The sequence below is a fragment of the Canis lupus genome, chromosome 3 (genome assembly GCF_048164855.1).
Source record: "Canis lupus baileyi chromosome 3, mCanLup2.hap1, whole genome shotgun sequence".
Classification (NCBI taxonomy): Eukaryota; Metazoa; Chordata; class Mammalia; order Carnivora; family Canidae; genus Canis; species Canis lupus.
Window position 1 is genome coordinate 74,680,224 of NC_132840.1, and position 17,192 is coordinate 74,697,415.

At 52.0% G+C, this 17,192-nt stretch overlaps 1 long non-coding RNA gene across 16 annotated transcripts in view; it reads left to right on the forward strand.

Moving 5' to 3' along the window:
• Positions 1–17,192, forward strand: part of LOC140631111 (uncharacterized) — a 167,494-nt gene that overhangs the window by 85,969 nt on the left and 64,333 nt on the right. For 10 of the 16 annotated variants that reach the window (XR_012028771.1, XR_012028753.1, XR_012028752.1 and 7 more), the window contains 3 exons: positions 1,647–1,735; positions 2,196–2,952; positions 12,062–12,168. The exons of 1 other annotated variant lie outside the window; for it this stretch is intronic. This is a non-coding gene — a long non-coding RNA (uncharacterized lncRNA). The remainder of the gene's footprint in view (positions 1–1,646; positions 1,736–2,195; positions 2,953–12,061; positions 12,169–17,192) is intronic. 5 more of the 16 variants (XR_012028763.1, XR_012028765.1, XR_012028766.1 and 2 more) reach the window with 3 other exon arrangements.

The following is a 17,192-nucleotide window of genomic DNA, read 5'->3' on the forward strand; positions in this document are numbered from 1 at the left end:
CTTGGGCAGGTTTGGGGCGCCTGGGGGGCTCAATCTTAAGTGTCTGATTCTTTGTTTCAGCTCAGGCTGTGATCTTAGGGTCCTTGAGATTGAGCCCCACATTGGCGTTCACACTCAGTATAGAGTCTGCTTAAGATTCAATCCCTTGCCCTCACCATCTCTCTCCCTCAAATAAGTAAAAAATATTTTTAAAAATCTAAAAAAAAAAAAAAAAAAAAAAAGACTTGGGCGGGTTTCTTATGCTCTTTGAGCCTCAGTTTACCTCATAAATAAAAATAGATGTAATGTGCAGAGTCATCAGAAGATTAAATGGACTGTCACATGAGACAGTGCTTTGGCATAGTGCCTGGCACCTAAGCTTCCAATAAAATAATGTCCCCACATTCCCTAGCTATATGACTGTGGTAGCCAGGGGAGGGTGGACAGGGCGGTGGCAGGGGCAGAATCTCTGGGCACGAGCTGGGGGGAGACTGCATTACCAAGTCTGAATACCAAGTGGGATGGAGGACTGGGGGCCATTGTGGGGACAACTGGAGCATCAGGTCCTATGGCACAGACTCCAGGTCAGGTACCTCCTCGGCATGGAGAGGTAGAGGGGAACAGGGGCTAGATTCAAGGGGACCTGGGAGGGGGGTGGCATGAGAAGAGAGGTCTAAGACAAAACTCTGGAGAACAGCATACTTGAGGGGCTGACTGAGGAGAAGAGTCTGAAAAGGAGTTAGAAAAGGAGTGTCCAGAGAAGCAGGAAGAAAGGCTGGAGAGGCCTGTCATGGAGGCCAAGGAAGGGGTGGCAGTTACTGGCCCTGCACCCCTCAGAGAGGGCGGAAAGATGGGGATGGTGCCATGAAGGCCGTGGTCCTCTTCCTGAGAATGGGGGGAACAGCAGAGACTGGAGCTGAGGAGCTCACACACAGTGACCATTCCCTGGAGAAATGCCCCTGGGCCAGTCTTCCAGAAGATTCAGGGTCAGGGGAGTTGCTGAGGAGCCTTTGTCCTGAGAGATGCTTGGATGTGGGGAGGAGGAAGGAGAGGAGGGAAGACACAGAAGGCTGTGTGGGTGGGGCCAGCAGGGGGCTCCTGTAGGTCACCTGGGGCCCTGATGGCCTGTGAAGGAGAGGTGACCAGAGCTGGGCCTGGGAGGAAGGGAAAGAATCCAGCAGGTGGGACAAAAGGTGGGCAGAGTGAGGGTGAGGAGGGGAAAGCAGGAAGGAAGGTGTGGAGGAGCTCAGTGGCCTGGAGGTCAGGAGAACCTTCGGATAGAATTGCAGGGCGCCAGCCTGGCCTTGCAGGAAATGCTTGCACTGGAGTGATGGTGGCTCCCGAGGGACCTGATTGCTCAGGGGGATGGCAGCCTGGGGAGCCGGTCCAGTGCTGGCCCAGGCCCTGCCGTGCAGCCTGGAGGAAGGCGCTGTGTTGTTCGCATGCGCCCTGACAGTTTGCTTTTCTCTCCTCCCCACAGTCCCTGGAAACTTAGCCAGGGTCTCCATGTTGCAATGATGTCAAGTATATTTAATTTGGAGTCTTTAATAAACCGGGAGTGGAGGGGGTGGGAGGGTAGAGGCTGCGAGGGAAGGGTGGAATTAAAACCACATCCTGGGGTAATGAGATCCCCATGTAGCCTTGCTTCCTTCTTTTCCCACCCCCAGACCCTGCTGGCCGGCCCTCCTGTCTTGCAGGGAAACAACACATCTCTGCGTGTCTAGTGGAAGCCAGTGGAAAATCCAGTTCACATTCCGTATGTAACCTTGTTGGCATGCACCCATCCCACAGTGGGAGAGCTGCCAGGAGGGGAACATACTCTTTAGGATCCCGTCTGTGACTGCAGATCTGCTGTGCAGGCAGAGTGGAGTTGGCCAGGAAGGAGAGATGGGAGGATTTCCCACCAAGGGAGACCCCGGCGGGGACGGGCGTCCACCCCTCTGCCACTGGGAGTGTGGAGTGGGCGAAGGCTCTGGGTGATGGGACCCCGGGGAGGTGGGGGAAATCAGGGAACCTATCTAGACGCTGGGAAGCTGTGGATCTAGGGACTGGCTGACTCAGTACAGTCAAATCCCAGCTCGGCAGGGTTGGCAGGGTAGAGGGAAACGCCCACTTATGGATGGGATGGGATTCTGGAGTCTCAGTGGCTTCCTGAGCTGCTGCTCCCCTTGGCTCTGCCACTAAAGAGCTCTGTGGCCACACCCTGCTGGCTTTAGGTGGCTGCCCAGTCTGAGCTGGAACTTGGGATCACTACCTCCGTATCTAAACACGCCTGAATCAAGATTGGATGAAATATTGCTCCAGATTCAGGGATGACAGTGGAGAAATAAGCACGAGAGATAACATGAACCCAACCCCCGAGCCAGGTTCAAGGGCTGCTGCTTCTTCGGCTGGAGGACCCCTGCCCCACCCACCCCCATCTGGGGCCCGGTCCGGACCCTCCCTCTGTATGTGACAGAGATCATCTTTCTCAACCTCTCCTGTCCTGGAAGAGGTCCTGAGAGGACAGCTTCCTCAGGTAACAAGCTTGTACAAGAGATAAACACATCCAACAGCAGGAAGCTTGATTCGTGACCATCCTCCGGCTGTTTTCCTGGACTTTGGGGTGTTCTCTCTGGGCAGCAACATAAGGTCATGGGGCCGTCCATCAGGACAAGGTCCCCATTGTTGCATCTTGGGTTCTTTTTTTCTTTCCTTTAGGAAAAGAAAATTTAAATTTCTTTTTCAAGTTGTTCAGAAACCAGACAGTTTATTAATTGGGGGTCCCGCCAGAGACTCACCCCTGGAATCAAGATACAGTTGTGACAAAGGGAGGGGGGAGGGGGACCCAAACCATGCAAATGGAGCTTAATTCATTAAGTTATTGTTTCTCCGCAGGTCCTTGGCTATGGTTTCCTTCCTGAGGGGCACTCTCCATAAATTATGGCAAGGAGGTGGGGCCTCAGGAACCTGGCCCTTCCCCAGCCTTTCTAGGTGAGGGGAGAGCAGAGCTGTTTGCAGCAGACCGTGTAGTAGCTCCCCCAGGGGCTGAGAGGTGCATGAGTATTCTAGAATAAGAGAGAATGTAGTCTTGCCGTTTGGACTTCTTGGAAGCCTGTGATCACAGAATGCTGGGGCGGGGTTGCTAAGGGTCTAATGGGTGGTTATCTTCTGGGTCTAGGTCTCTCTTTATGCTGAGGGTAGGTGGTGTGGCCCTGGTGGCTAGCTACCTGGTTAAGCTTGCTGATTTGTAGCTTGTTCCCTCTTTCTATGAGAGTCTTACTGATTTCCTCAAGTTAAGCTCTTTTTTTTTTTTTTTAAAGATTTGTATTTATTCAAAAAAAAAAAAAAAAAAAAAAAAAATAAAGATTTGTATTTATTCATGAGAGACACAAAGAGAGAGGCAGAGACACAGGCAGAGGGAGAAGCAGGCTCCCCGTGGGGAGCGTGATGTGGAACTCAATCCCAGGACCCCGGGATCATGACCTGAGCCAAAGACAGATGCTCAACCACTGAGCCACACAGGTGCCCCAAGCTCCCACTCTTGGGAAGCATTGTGCAGGCTCTCTGGGATGCAGCACTGAGCAGCCCACACTGGGCTCCTCCCTTGTGAATGCACATCCCACTGCAGGAGGCAGACAGTCCAAGTATTGAGTAAGCGCGGTAAGATTCAGTCCTCATGGGATCCCTGGGTGGCGCAGTGGTTTAGTGCCTGCCTTTGGCCCAGGGTGCGATCCTGGAGATCCAGGATCGAATCCCACGTTGGGCTCCCGGTGCATGGGGCCTGCTTCTCCCTCTGCCTATGTCTCTGCCTCTCTCTCTCTCTCTCTCTCTGTGACTATCATAAATAAATAAAAATAAAAAAAAACATTAAAAAAAAGATTCAGTCCTCATAGTTTTGTGATAAGTGGGTTCCAGATAATCCAGTTATGAAATGAGAGATCACCTCCCTGTGAGGTTAATGAAAAGTGAATTATCTGGTGGAGCATGTTGATAATGGGGCAGGCTGTGCATTTGTGAAGGCAGGAGGATTAAGTCTATTAAAACAGTTCTGGCTTGGAAACATGGTTTCTTAGCATCAGCAAGAAAAGGAGGGATTGGGTAAGCATGTTTGTGTCCCTAGAAGAAGTTCTGTGTAAAGTAATTTTTTAAATGCCTTAAGTACCTTTGCTCTGCCTATAAAGGTTCAGAGCTGTGGCAAGGCTCTCAGCAAGGCAGGCCAATCCAGAACTTTTGACAGATGTCCTGTGTGAAGTCATTTTATTTTATTTTATTTTATTTTATTTTATTTTATTTTATTTTATTTTATTAATTTTTAGAAAGATTTTATTTATTTGAGAGAGTGACAGAGAGAGCAACAGACACAGTGAGTGTGATCATGAGCAGGGAAGAGAGAGAAGCAGGCTCCCTGCTGAGCGGGGAGCCTGACATGGGACTTGATCCCAGGACCTGGAGATCATGACCTGAGCCAAAGGCAGACCCTTAACTGAAGGGCTCCTTTGTGAAGTCATTTTAAAAGTCATAGGAAATGATTTTAAAAGTAAAAGGTCATAAACCTGCATAGTATAAGAATACTGTGAAATTAATACATTTTTAGTTTGGAGACTTGCCTTGTATTTTGCGAGCTAAAATAAAGAAAACTCTGAATTTAGGGTGACCTGGGTGGCTCAGTGGTTTAGTGCCGCCTTCAGTCCGGGGCCTGATCCTGGAGACCCGGAATCGAGTCCCACGTCAGGCCCCCTGCATGGAGCCTGCTTCTCCCTCTGCCTGTGTCTCTGCCTCTCTCTCTCTCTCTCTGTCTCTCATTAATAAGTAAATAAAATCTTAAAAAAAAAAAAAACCCTGAATTTAAAGAGTGAATTCTGGCTGGTTCAGTTGGAGGAGCATGTGACTCTGGATCTCAAGGTCGTGAGTTCGAGCCCCACACTGGGTGTTGAGATTACTTAAATAAATAAAAAATTAAAAAAAAAAGGAATCTTCTTTTTGTCGCAGAAAGTAGAGAGAGTGAAGCTTATACTATACCTGAACTTGTACTGAAATGATAAGGTTCTAGATCATCATGAGATTACTACTTCTCCGACATCCTGTCTCCGTCCCCAAAGACATGAGCTTGAACTTGCCCTCATTCCTGGACAGCGGTAGCAAGTGTCTGGAGGACAGGAGGAAAAGCCAGCTGTGCTGTGCTTGCAGGGTTTCCCTGTAATTCTGACGTCACGATGAAAGCTGTTAGAATGTGAGAAGAGAGTTGTGGCTGATGAGGACAGCTTGGGGAGCCTCTCTGAGGAGCGAGAGCCTGAGCGTGGGTGGGAAAGAATGGGGTGCAGGTGTGCTGCAGGGTAGTGCATGGAGTAGGGAAGATGGTGCTGGGGGGTCCAGAGACAGTGACTAGGGGGTGCCCAGCCCCAGCACCAGGCCTGCCTCCACGTGCCCTGTAGCAAAGCCCAGCGTTTCCTTCTGGCTGCTTCTCTTCTGGGTGCCAGTTGCATCATTTGTGGTCTGTCTCCTCCATGGCTTTTGCCTCCTCCTGACTTTGGCCCGTGGTGACCTCTGGTCTCTTTCTACATCTCCCTCCACCCTCAGAAGTAGGTTCTGCTATCATCCTTGTTTTATTGCCAGGAGACAGATCAAGGTATGTGACTTGCTCCAGGTCACACAGAAGGTCAAAGCCAGGCATTCAGGTTCCAGGGCTGTTTTCTTCACCTAGATGATGCTAAGCTGCACCTCCCAGGTGTGCTGCCGCTGTGGCTTCTGCCACCACCCTCAGCCCTGGCTGTGCCATCTTGTGGGTATATCCACCTGACCTTGATCGGCCACTGCTGGGGCGTCTGCAGGTGCCCAAGACTGGCTGGGTGTGCTGAGAAGAGAGGTGGGGAGGGCTCGGTAAGTTCAGCTGCTCACCCCCATGTGCCCTGAGCCACGTGGGATCCCTGGGGTCATCCCAGCCTGCTAGGCCATGGTGCAGGATGGAGGGGCTTCCTGAGATTCCCTATACCTGTGCGGGGTTCTCCACACCATTGTCATACCAGTAGCAAGTACCCCTGGACTAATGCTTTCATTTCAAGATAAGCCTTTGAGCAGGATACATGTTCCAGGTACAACTTTTCTGACCTCAGGGTGACAAAGGTGTTTGTTGCCTGGATACCCAGAGATTGGGGCATTGGGGGTGCTCATCAAGATGGCTCTGCCTATAAAGGTTCAGAAAGGTGGCCTTTCTGCCACCTTGGCTTCTCTCTGCCAGCTATTCCCCTCTGCACCAGCCAGGCTGCACAGGCCACTGAGATTTCTGCTTCCAAGTCCTACTGGAACAAAGCTGTGGTGGCAGCCTCAGCCAACATCACACGGCCTTTCACTCTTAGCCCCCACGAGCCATTGACATGTCCTGCTGTGTCTGTTAGTTCAAAGTTCCGAGGAAGAGGGAGACCCCAGCCATGTGTGCATGGAACACTGCCCTTTCACTTGGCAGGGTGTGGCAAGCAGGTCAGGCAATGATAGTTGTCCCTAGTTTAATATCACTATCTCCACTCCATAGAAGGGAAAGCTAGGATGGAGAGAGGTCAAGTAACCTGCCTAAGGTCACACAGCCAGTTGGGGACAGAACTGTGATTAGAATTCAGGGCCACCAGACCCTGTAGCCTCTTTCATGGGAGGTTGAGAGTCCCAGGCCTAAACTCACCTCCTCTCCTTTCCTCCACTGGTCTGTTCAGTTCTCCCAGGCCTCTCTATGCCTGGTTCCGTCTCTCATTTCTGGAAGGGTAACGCCTCAATATCCTACTTCCCACCCAGCCAGGCAGAGGAGCAAGCCACAAAAACTACCGAAGTGTGTATTTGAATCTGGCCTGTTTGCCAGTCACTGCACTGAGCTGCTTTATGTGGAATTTCTTCTTTGATTTTCAAAATGACCTTATGAACTAAGTACCATTAAAAAACCCCTCCATTCTGGGGCACCTGGGTGGCTCAGTCGGTTAAGCATCCAACTCTTGATTTCAGCTCAGGTCATGATCTTGGGGTCATGAGACAGCCTTGCATTGAGCTCTGTGCTGAGTATGGAGTCTGTTTGGGATTCTCTTTCTCCCCTGCCCCTGGCGCTGCAACCAAACCCTCCATTTTTTCCTGGGGCTGTAAAGTATAGCACGGTGACCATAGTTAAGAATGTCATATTGTATATTTGAAAGTTGCTGAGAGAGTAGATCTTAAAAAGTTCTCATTGTAAGAAAAAGATTATTTTTGTTAACTATGTATGATGATGGATGTTAGCTAGACTTATTGTGGTGGTCATTTTGCAATATATGCAAGTATTGAATCATTATTTCATACACGTGAAACTAATATATGTCAAATTATATCAATAATAAAAATTGACAGGCTTTGAGGCTCGAATTTACAATAGAGTGATTAGAGTTAATAATACTATGTTATATGCTTGAATGTTGCCAAGAGAGTAGATCTTAAATGTTCTCACAACAAAAAAGAAATGGTACTTACGTGACAGGAAGGAGGTGTGTTGGCTTATGCTGTGGTGGTCATCATTTTGCTATGTATAAATGTATCAAATCAATACATTAAATACCCTAAAATTATGGAATGTTGTTTGTCAGATATATCTCTATAAAGCTGGGAAAAAAGGGGTGCCTGGGTGACTCAGTCGGTTAAGTATCTGCAGGGTTGAGCCCCTGCATTGGTCTCCTTGCTCAGAGAGAGTCTACTTCTCTCTCTCCCTCTGCCTCTGACCCTGCCTGTGCTTGCTCACTCACTCTCAAATAAATAAATTTAAAGAAACTTATTTTAAAAAATATTATTTATTTATTTATTTATTTATTTATTTTTGAAGATTTTATTTATTTATTCATGAGAGACATAAAAAGAGAGAGAGGCAGAGACACAGGCAGAGGGAGAAGCAGGCTCCATGCAGGGAGCCCGACTTGGGACTCGATCCCAGGACTCTAGGATCACGCCCTGGACCAAAGGCAGGTGCTAAACCGCTGAGCCACCCAGGGATCCCCTAAAGAAACTTATAAAGCTGGAAAAAAAAAAACCAGCATCTCTCCACTTCACAGATGGGAAAGAGATGTAAAAATGTCAAGTAGGTTATTCAGGGTCTCTTAGGGCCAGGATTTGAAGATTACCCGGAGGGAGTGACATCTGAATCTGGAGCCCTCCTGCTCTGGGAGCAGGGGAGTTAAGTAGGTGAAAAGTCCTGGCTGGATTGTAAGGGGGAGTTGTGGGGAGAGGAAGGGTGTTCCAGTTGAGGGAGAGTGCAAAAGCCTGAACTGTCTCCTCTGTGCCCCACCTGGGTGCTGCCAGGTGGGAAGATGGAAACACCCCTTAGGACCACAAGCATCTCAAAGATGAGGGCTCTTCTTACCTGTGTTTGCCCAGCATCCAGCCCATGGTCAGGTGCGTGTTATGGCTCCCAACTATTTCTAGGCTGGGGAACCTTCAGGGGAGGTGCTCAGTGACAAGCAAGAGGAGACAAGCTGGGAAACATTGCTGCACCCCTTCCTGCCAGCACCTTCCCTTGCGCCTGGCAGATGTTCCAGGAAAATGGGCCCTGGGATGCTGCCCTTTGCCTGAGTTTGGATATGGCATCCAAAGATCATTCAGCCAGCGTCTCCCAAACTTTGGGGGGCCGCACATGTCTTCGAATTGCTTGGGAGAGCTCTTCCTGCAGAAAATGTGCATACTGCATCCACGCGATTCCATGTGGAGTGTCCTGGACACCTTCTCCCTGGAAGCCCACCTGGGAGTTTGCCCCACGAGGAACCCGGAACCCTGGCTGGACGCTCTCCCTCCTGACTGTCTGATATGGGCTGGGTCAGATGTCCATTTGGGAAAACTTGCAAGCCCACTCTGCTTCTCCCTGTGCCTGCAGCTAGTTCCTGAACAGTCCATCCTACTTCCGAGGGGTTGTCATCAAACCAGAGGCCCCGAGTCTCCCGGTCCCCAGAGTCCTCCCTTCAGCCAGCTGTGCTCCAGCCCTGCCCCTTCTTTTCTCTTCTGCTTCTGCCAACTGCCTGGGAAAATCCAGAGCATCCAGGATCTCCAGTGGGAACGGCTCCCATTCCTGGCCAGCCCCCGCCCTTCCCCGCCCCTTGCATGTGATCTTCCTTCCTGTCGTCCTATCCAGTCAACTACTTCAGAGCAAGAGTTTTTTTTAAAAAGATTATCACTAGGACTTCTGTTTCCAGTCCTCTCCTGCGTTCATTTTCCTTTCTAGTCTGCTTCGATTGCATCATCTCTACCATTCTCTTGCTAAACTCTAAACTGCCTTTCCACTTTGCCCTTTTGCTGCTCCTCCTGAGCCAAACCCCAGCCCTAGATTGCCTGGGGGCAGGAATCCTCTCGAACAGCCCAGTGTTCACCAGGCACGCTTTCTCTCCCCATCTCACGCTTCTGCTCTGAAACCCCCATCCCTCCCTCCCTCACTGGGCTCTTTCTGACTTCTCAGGAACCCTGGCACTCTGAAAGAGGACCACAGTCCTTAGGGGGAGTGAGAGGAGGGAAGAGACTGAAGTGAGTGGTCCTCAGCAGTACTCAGGAGAATGCAGTGTGGACATCCCCTCTTCCACGATCCTGAATCCCCCTGTGGACACCTTTCCTTTGGGTTCCTGGAGTCACGGGCTTGGATACCCTGTGTGGGGCTTAGCCCTTTGATCCCTTACCTGTAAAGATGGCAGACTCAACAGAAGGGTGGGGGTGCCCCCACCCCACCTCTGAAGACCCAGCTGCCCTCCATCTAGCCCTGGTCCCTGAGCACATGCCTTTGGGTGACTGGGCCACCCTCCTTCACTTGCACTTTATGGCCCTCATCTGGGCGTGAAGTCAGGGTTAGAAGTCCTGTTGCTCTTCAGGGACTGTTTCTAACCTTTGCCTCTTTCCCCTCCACACCTCAGGCTCAGTTGAGTGGAGAGTCACTTGCTTAGCTCCCTCCAGGGAGATCCCTCCACCTACCTCTGCTCTACCTCCCCCTAGACTTCAGCGTTCCAGGTAGCCCATGCAGCCACCTGCCTTCCCCTTGGACATCTCACAGGGATCTCAGAAGCACTGTGTCCAAAACTCAGTTCTTGATTTTATTTCCCCCTATGTGTTCCCCTGCCCACTTTCCCTCATCTTAGTGCCTATCTGCCCTGGAGTCCCCTTGGTACCTCCCTTCCCCCCTCCCCACTTCCCATCCATCACTGAGCCCTGACCTTTGCCTCCTCAGGGTCTCATAGATCCAGGTGCCAGTCTTCTCTCTGCTGTGCCCACCTCTCCACATCCCCCCACCCCACCCCGGGGGAGCTCCAGGAGCAGGTGCTCTTTCCTCTAGTCCTGCCCCACCCCATTCCGACTTCATCTACTCCTCTGATCACACCTCTCCCTGCTGAAAACCCATCAGTGGGGCCATTGGTGTCAGGCAACAATGTAAACCCTTTATAGGACCTCCAAGGCCCTGCCTTTCCTGGGTGCTCTGTACCTAGACCTTTTGGTTTCTTGCAGTCCCCTGAACTCATCTCTCTTCCTGGAACATGTCACCTGTCCTGCCTGACAGCCACCACCACTGTGCCTGGGAGTGGTCAGTGATTACCCCTGTAAGGGGCATACTGGGCACATATGGAGGAAGCGAGAAGCCAGAGCTTGGGGCTGCCCTCAGCTCCTCACCTGGCAGGTGGGATGGTACACATAGGAGACCAGGAGCAAGGGTGAGATGTATGCATAAACCTTCAAGTGAGGCCTTCCCCACAGGGACACTGGTGAAGGCATGGTTCTTCTGCCTAGGCCAATCCCGAGACCTCTCCCAACGTCATCACTGTCTTCGTTGGTGTCATCATCATCCCTACCACCAGCAGATTACCACATCTAGTGTTCATTGAACATCAGGCATGTGACCAGCTTTACACATTTTACCTTAGTAGTCCTCACCATTGTCCTGAGACTCAGCAAAGGGTAATCACCTCTTTGGGATGTGTTAATGGGCTGAATTGTGTCCCCCTAAAATTCATATGTTGAGATTCTCACCCCTGTCCTCAGAATGTGATTGTACTTGGAGAGGGGGCCTTTAAAAAAAAAAAGATTTATTTATTTATTTATTCAGAGAGAGAGAGAGAGAGAGAAAGAGGCACAGACACAGGCAGAGGGAGAAGCAGGCTCCATGCAGGAAGCCCGATGTGGGACTCGATCCTAGGTCTCCAGGATCACACCCCAGGCTGCAGGCGGCGCCAAACCACTGAGCCACTGGGGCTACCTTAAAAGAAGTCCAGTTTTTTTTTTTTTTTTTTAAGATTTTATTTATTCATTGTAGACACACACAGAGAGAGAGAGGCAGAGACACAGGCAGAGGGAGAAGCAGGCTCCATGCAGGGAGCCTGACATGGGACTCCTCCGGGTCTCCGGGATCAGGATCTGGGCTGAAGGCGGGGCTGAACTGCTTAGCCACCTGGGCTGCCTGAGAGGGGGCCTTTAAAGTTGCCATCAAGGTCAAAGGAAGTCAAATGAGTGGGTCCTAATCCAATATGGCTGGTGTTGTTACAAGAAGAGTGATGAGAACAAGATAGGCACAGAGGGAAGACCGTGTGGAGAGAGACAGGGTGGATAGCCATCTGCAAGCAAAGAGAGAGGTGTCAGAAGAAACCAGCTCTGCTGATGCCTTGATCTTGGCCTTCCAGCGTCCAGAACTATGAGCAGAGAAATTTCTGTTGCAGCTGCCCAGCCTATGGTACCTACTATAGCAGCCGGAACAAACATACAAGATCTGAGGGCTGAGAGAGACCTCAGAAGTCATCCCATGCTTGACCCACTTCTTTTTGCTAAAGGAGAGATGAGCCCAGAGAGAGGGGACATGCAAGGCTATAAAACAAATCAAAGACAGGACGCCCAGCCCAAGACTCTTCAGGATGCCAGGGCTGAGGTGCTGGGGCACGTGGATCTGGAGGAGGAGGGGACAGTGACACCCTCCTGGGGGCAGGGCAGGAACAGTGTTCAGTAGTCACCCTTCATCCTGGGACTCAGTTATCTGACGTCAGCTGTGGGGGTAGCAGGTGATAACTCTTGCGTATTGTCACAAGATACTAGTATAAGGCTACCTCCGGTGCACACCTCACTGACTTCACTCTATCTCGTCTTGTAGGTGTGTTCTCATCTCGCATCATGGCCAGCAGGATGGTGTGTACGCTCAATAAGACTATTGAAGAGAAAAAGACCACATTTGCATACTTTTTACTCCCGCATATTATAGTTGAGTTTATTATTATTAATCTCTTACTGTATGGAATAAATAAACTTTATCCTAGTGTACGTGTATAGGAGAAAACATAGTATGTGTAGGCTTCAGTACTATTGTGGTTTAGGCAGACACTGGGGGTTTTGGAACTGGGGGTCTTGGAGGAAGAAAGGTGGCACCTGGCCACCTGCCGAGAGGTCCCTGAGAAGTCTCTTGACCTGAGAGGGGCAGGTGAGGGCATTGAGGTGAATTCAGAGGAGTGTGGAAAGACGAAAGGCTGGACATAGGAAGAGGGGAGGCTGCTTGACCCTCCCGCAGGACCTTTGAGTTGCCCTGATGGAAGTTGTTACAAGAGCCTGAGAGGAGTTCAGCTCAGTAGGAAGAAGTGGCCAAGAGACGGGTTCCCGCAGGAGGCATGGAAGGTGCCAAAGTGGATCAGCAAATACTCATTTGGCACCCACCTGAGTGCAGGCTCAGTTCTGGGGCCTGAGACCCAGCAGTGATCCAGACAGACCTGGTCCTGAACCTCTCCGAGCTCACCCTTGGCCAAAGGCATGGTTCCACCTGCAATCCTCCCAGAGGCTAAGGAGAGGTTGCCAGGGTTCTGAGAACACTGCCCCAGTGGAAGCTTCAGGAAGGCTGGAGGGCAGAAGGAGGGAGAGTGTAATCACTCTGGGCAGGGAGGGGTCCGGTGCTGAGCCTGCTGGGCTGGAGGAAGTGATGAGCGAATGGCACTGGGCTGGCCTGACCCTGAATGTCCCTGCAGCAGGAGGCTGGTTATCACGGCTGCTCAGACCAGAGCAAAGGCCTCAAACTTTGTCCCGAGAGCGATACAAAGCCACTGGAAGGGTTTAGGTGGGGGAGTGATGCGACTCCCATTTATGTTTTGAAAAGACCAGTCTGGCTGTGGTTGGACAGGAGTGACAACAGAGAGGAGCTGGGAGTGCGGAATGGGAGGAGGGGAAGGAGGACGTGGGGCCTGGCCAGGAGATGGACCGGGGCTGGAAAGCGGTGCTCGCATGTGGGTGTGGGGGCACAGTCGTCAGGCTGCAGAGCTTGGCTGGGCTGGGAATGGTGGAGGCTGGCTGAGGGGTGCTACGGGTGCACCAACGTCACTCACTACATGGAGATCAGGGGTCATGGTTGGGCACATACAGCGTTAGGTTCCTGAAGACATACAAGGGGCCTGGAGAAGCAGGTGGATAGACTGGTCTGGAACCCATGGGGAAGATCTAAGCAGAAGGCTTAATTTGAGAATTAGGCCCAGGTCGTGGGAGTGGATGTAGCTACTCAAGAAATATATATACAGAAAGAGGAGGAGAAGCCTGAAACAGAGCTCTGAGAAATACCCACACCTACGGAATAATCATCAGAGGAGGCGCTTCTTTGAGCTTTCTTTTTTTTTTTAATTTTATTTATTTATTCATGAGAGACCTAGAGAGAGAGAGAGAGAGAGAGAGAGAGAGAGGCAGAGACACAGGCAGAAGGAGAAGCAGGCTCCATGCAGGGAGCCCGACGTGGGACTCCATCTCGGCCCTGGGCTGAAGGCGGCGCTAAACCACTGAGTCACCCGGCTTGCCCCTTCTTTGAGCTTTCTTGTCTGTAAAATGGGTACAGCCGGGGCCCCCCCAAGTCCCTCACACCTCTCAGTGAGGCTGGTGCCAGGTCCGCTGCCTCTGATGGAGGGAGTCTGACTTTGACCATCTTTGGGGAGCTGGACTCCGGGCTCGTGGGTGGTGGCTGGGGCAACGCCGCCCCCTCGCGGCCGGCCCTGAGGGTGCAGCCGGTGGGTGTGACCCGAGCTCAGCGCGGCCGGGGCACCCCACCCCACCTCTGCCCAGGTCGGCCCCTAGTCCTTGGCTGACTTTGGCAGCCTGGCAGCCGGCCTCCAGCTGTGTGTACCTAAGAGTGGCCCTTTGTTTTTGGCCTACGCTAGCTTCACCGGTGGGTGTATCTCTGTCCTGCTGGCTTGGGCTGTCTGTCCTTGTGTCTGTGATCACCGCCTCCTGTCTCTGCAGACTTACCCTCAGTGTCCACCTCACTTTCTGCCCGGGTCTCTGTTTCGCCTTCTCTTCTGTCTCTGACTCGCTCCTTGCCGCCCTCCACTGTCCCTGTGTCCTGGAGCTGGGGTCACAGCTGCCCTCCCCCTCTAGCGTTGGACTGATTCTTGAGAAGACTGGGCTTTTCAGTTTTTTCCATGATGAGTCAGGAACTCCTGGAGGGATAATGGCTCAGGCCCCACCCAGTAGTGACCTCAGAGAGGATGCAGGAGGTCAGAGAAGCCTTTGGCCAGGCTGGAGACTGTGACAGGATTTTCCAAAATATGCTCATGAGGCCGCCTGGGGCTGAGTACATTCCAGTGGACATCTGAGAAGAAGAATGAGTGAGTTGGCTGGCCACCAGCGCGGGGCTGTGCTGTGGGGGCTGTTCTGGCTGCTGTCTGCGTGAAGGCTTTCATATTCTCCTTAATACTCCCCAGGCTTTCTGCTGCCTCAGGGCCTTTGCACAAGCTGGTTTTCCCTTCTTGGAAGTCTTCCCCTAGGCCTCATCTTAGAAACTACTTTTTCTAGGAAGTCTTCCCTGATTTGCACTGTCTGCGATGGGGCCTTCGTCTGGGCTGGGAGGCAGCACGCTCTACTTGGTTAATACTACCCGGTGGCAGTTCCTCCCTGACTTGGGTAGCTCTTGCTATATCATCAGTGTTTGGCCCTTCTCGGCTCTCTGTAAGTACTTGTTGAAAGAACATTCTGGAGTTCCACCTGGTCCCACCAAATATCTCCTCCCTGAAGCCTCTCCTTCTCTCTCTGTGCTCCCACAGCTCCTAGGATAGTGCTGTCCAATACAGCAGCCAGTGGTTAGTTCTATGTGACTATTTACATTTTAATAAGTACATTTAAGTAAAATTAAAAATTCAGTCCTTAGCCACACTTGCCACGTTTTAAATGCTCAGTGTCCACTGTGGCTGGGAGGCTATAGACATGTCAGGCAGTGCAGATAGAGAACATTAGGTTGTGACAAAGTTCCATTCGTCAGCACTGTCTTGGAATAGTCTTTGGAAGCTGCTCCTTTTCTGAGATTTTTTCCTACCCTGAGAGGGAAAAGGACCATAATGGGTCCCCCTCAGGATCCCCAAGGCCTGGCACTGTCAGGTAATATACATTTTTGGATGGATGGATGGATGGATGGATGGATGGATGGTGGCTTGGCCCATTGGGGTCCCGGGGACCTGAGCAGGGGACAGAGGGGTGCAGAGCTGCCTCTGAGCTGGCCAGGGGAGCTGGCTGTTGGTCTGTAGAGATGTTGCTCTGCTCCAGGTTCTGCAAACAAACAGAGGGCCATTGGTGCCTCTCAGCCTGAAAACCTGAACTTGTGAGTGGTTTTTCAGGGACTTGGAGGTTCCTGCATGTAGGGTGTTGGCCCGCAGGCCAGACTAGGAGGCCTCATGTTTTGGGGAGAGCTCCGAGCTGAGCTGTAGGTGGAAATAGCCAAGTTGGTTGACAGTGAATGAACTGTGGAAGGGGTTCCAGTCCTCAGGGGCTACCCTTTTGCAGAACTGAGCCCCAGGAGAGAGCCCTGGGAGAGGGCAGGGGCAGCTGCAAGGTGAGAGTCCAGCCCAGCCCAGGGCAGGGAGGAGTTGAGGCAGATCTCACCAGCAGTTTGGCTTGGACAGTCATGATAGTTGAGGTCAGAGCAGGGATCTGACCCAGCAAGAGCAGGGGCAGGGGGAGGGGCAGGAGCTCATTGAGGGCCTCTGTTCTGTCCCAGTGAGCTCCTCTCCACTCAGTACCCTAGAAGGCTCTGGCAACAGTCCTGTCTAATTTGGGCTGCTCTCAGGTGAAAGGGACCTGAGAACCCCTGGGCGGGAGAGAGGGAGGTCAGGCCCACCACAGACACAGACACAGACACAGACACATGCACACGCACACATCTATACAAATGTGCAGACCCACTCTCATTCTTACAGACATAATGACAAATGCTCACATGTGCATATGCTTATAGACACATACACACACTCACACTCAAATACTACCCCCTACCCCCAGTGCCTTTAAGTGCTCGCTGGATACTTGTCATTTCGTCTGACGAGCTTGGGACTGGCCTCCAGGAGACAGGACAGGGTGAGGATCGGCACTCGCATCTGAGTGAAGAGCCAGCCAGCAGTCTGAGGCCCCAGGGATGCAGCAGGAATTGGAGGAGCCCTTGCCAGCCTGCAGCAGGCACAGAGCTCCCAGGGGGCAGAACTGAGTCAGGCCTTGGAATTTGGTGGCTTTCTGGGGAGGGTGGTGGGAGTTTTACTGTGCATAGACACTTGCCAGGAACACTGGGGAGGAGGGGGATGTGGCCGGCCCACATGCCAGGTAGCAGCTTCTCCCAACCCCCACTTGTTCTGGCTGTTCCTTTTAGGCTCTTCCCCCCACCCCCTGGTTTCTCAGCATCTCTGTGCCCTAGATGTTCCAGGAAAATCTCCTGTCTGGCCTCTGGCCCAGAAACAGGCCCCGGGAGGTGGTGGGGGCAGGGCTGTCAGTTCATCCTCTGTCTGTTGGCTCCTCTGGGCTGGCAGCCTGGGGAGGGGGTGGAACTACCTGTGGGTAGCCCAGGACAGTGGAGGAGGGGTGGAGTGGGGAGGGTGAGGACCAGGGGCACTTAGAGTTTGAGCCCTTTCTGGGGGTGTGGCTGTGTCTTAAGGTGGCTGTGTGGCATGAAGCAGGCCAGAGGGACAGCTTTCCTGAGGTTCATGCGTGGGTTGTGGGTCTGCTGGGAGCCTGGACTTGTGCCAGGACCAGGGACTTCCCCAGGTAGGGAGGGGGTTGGGGCCAGCACTCAAAACTTGGAGCTCCAGAATATATCCCAGGGAAGGGTAAAGGAAATACTTGAAGGGTGACCTCTGGTGCGTATGAGGGCAAGGGGCCCACCCCCCTTATTTTTTGATGGGTCCCAAAATGGGTCCAGCCAGCTGGTAGGTCCAGGGAGCTGGACCTCCTGTGAAGGCTGAAGCCTGCCGTTGTCTGGCCGTGTGACTCTGAGGGTTGGGGTT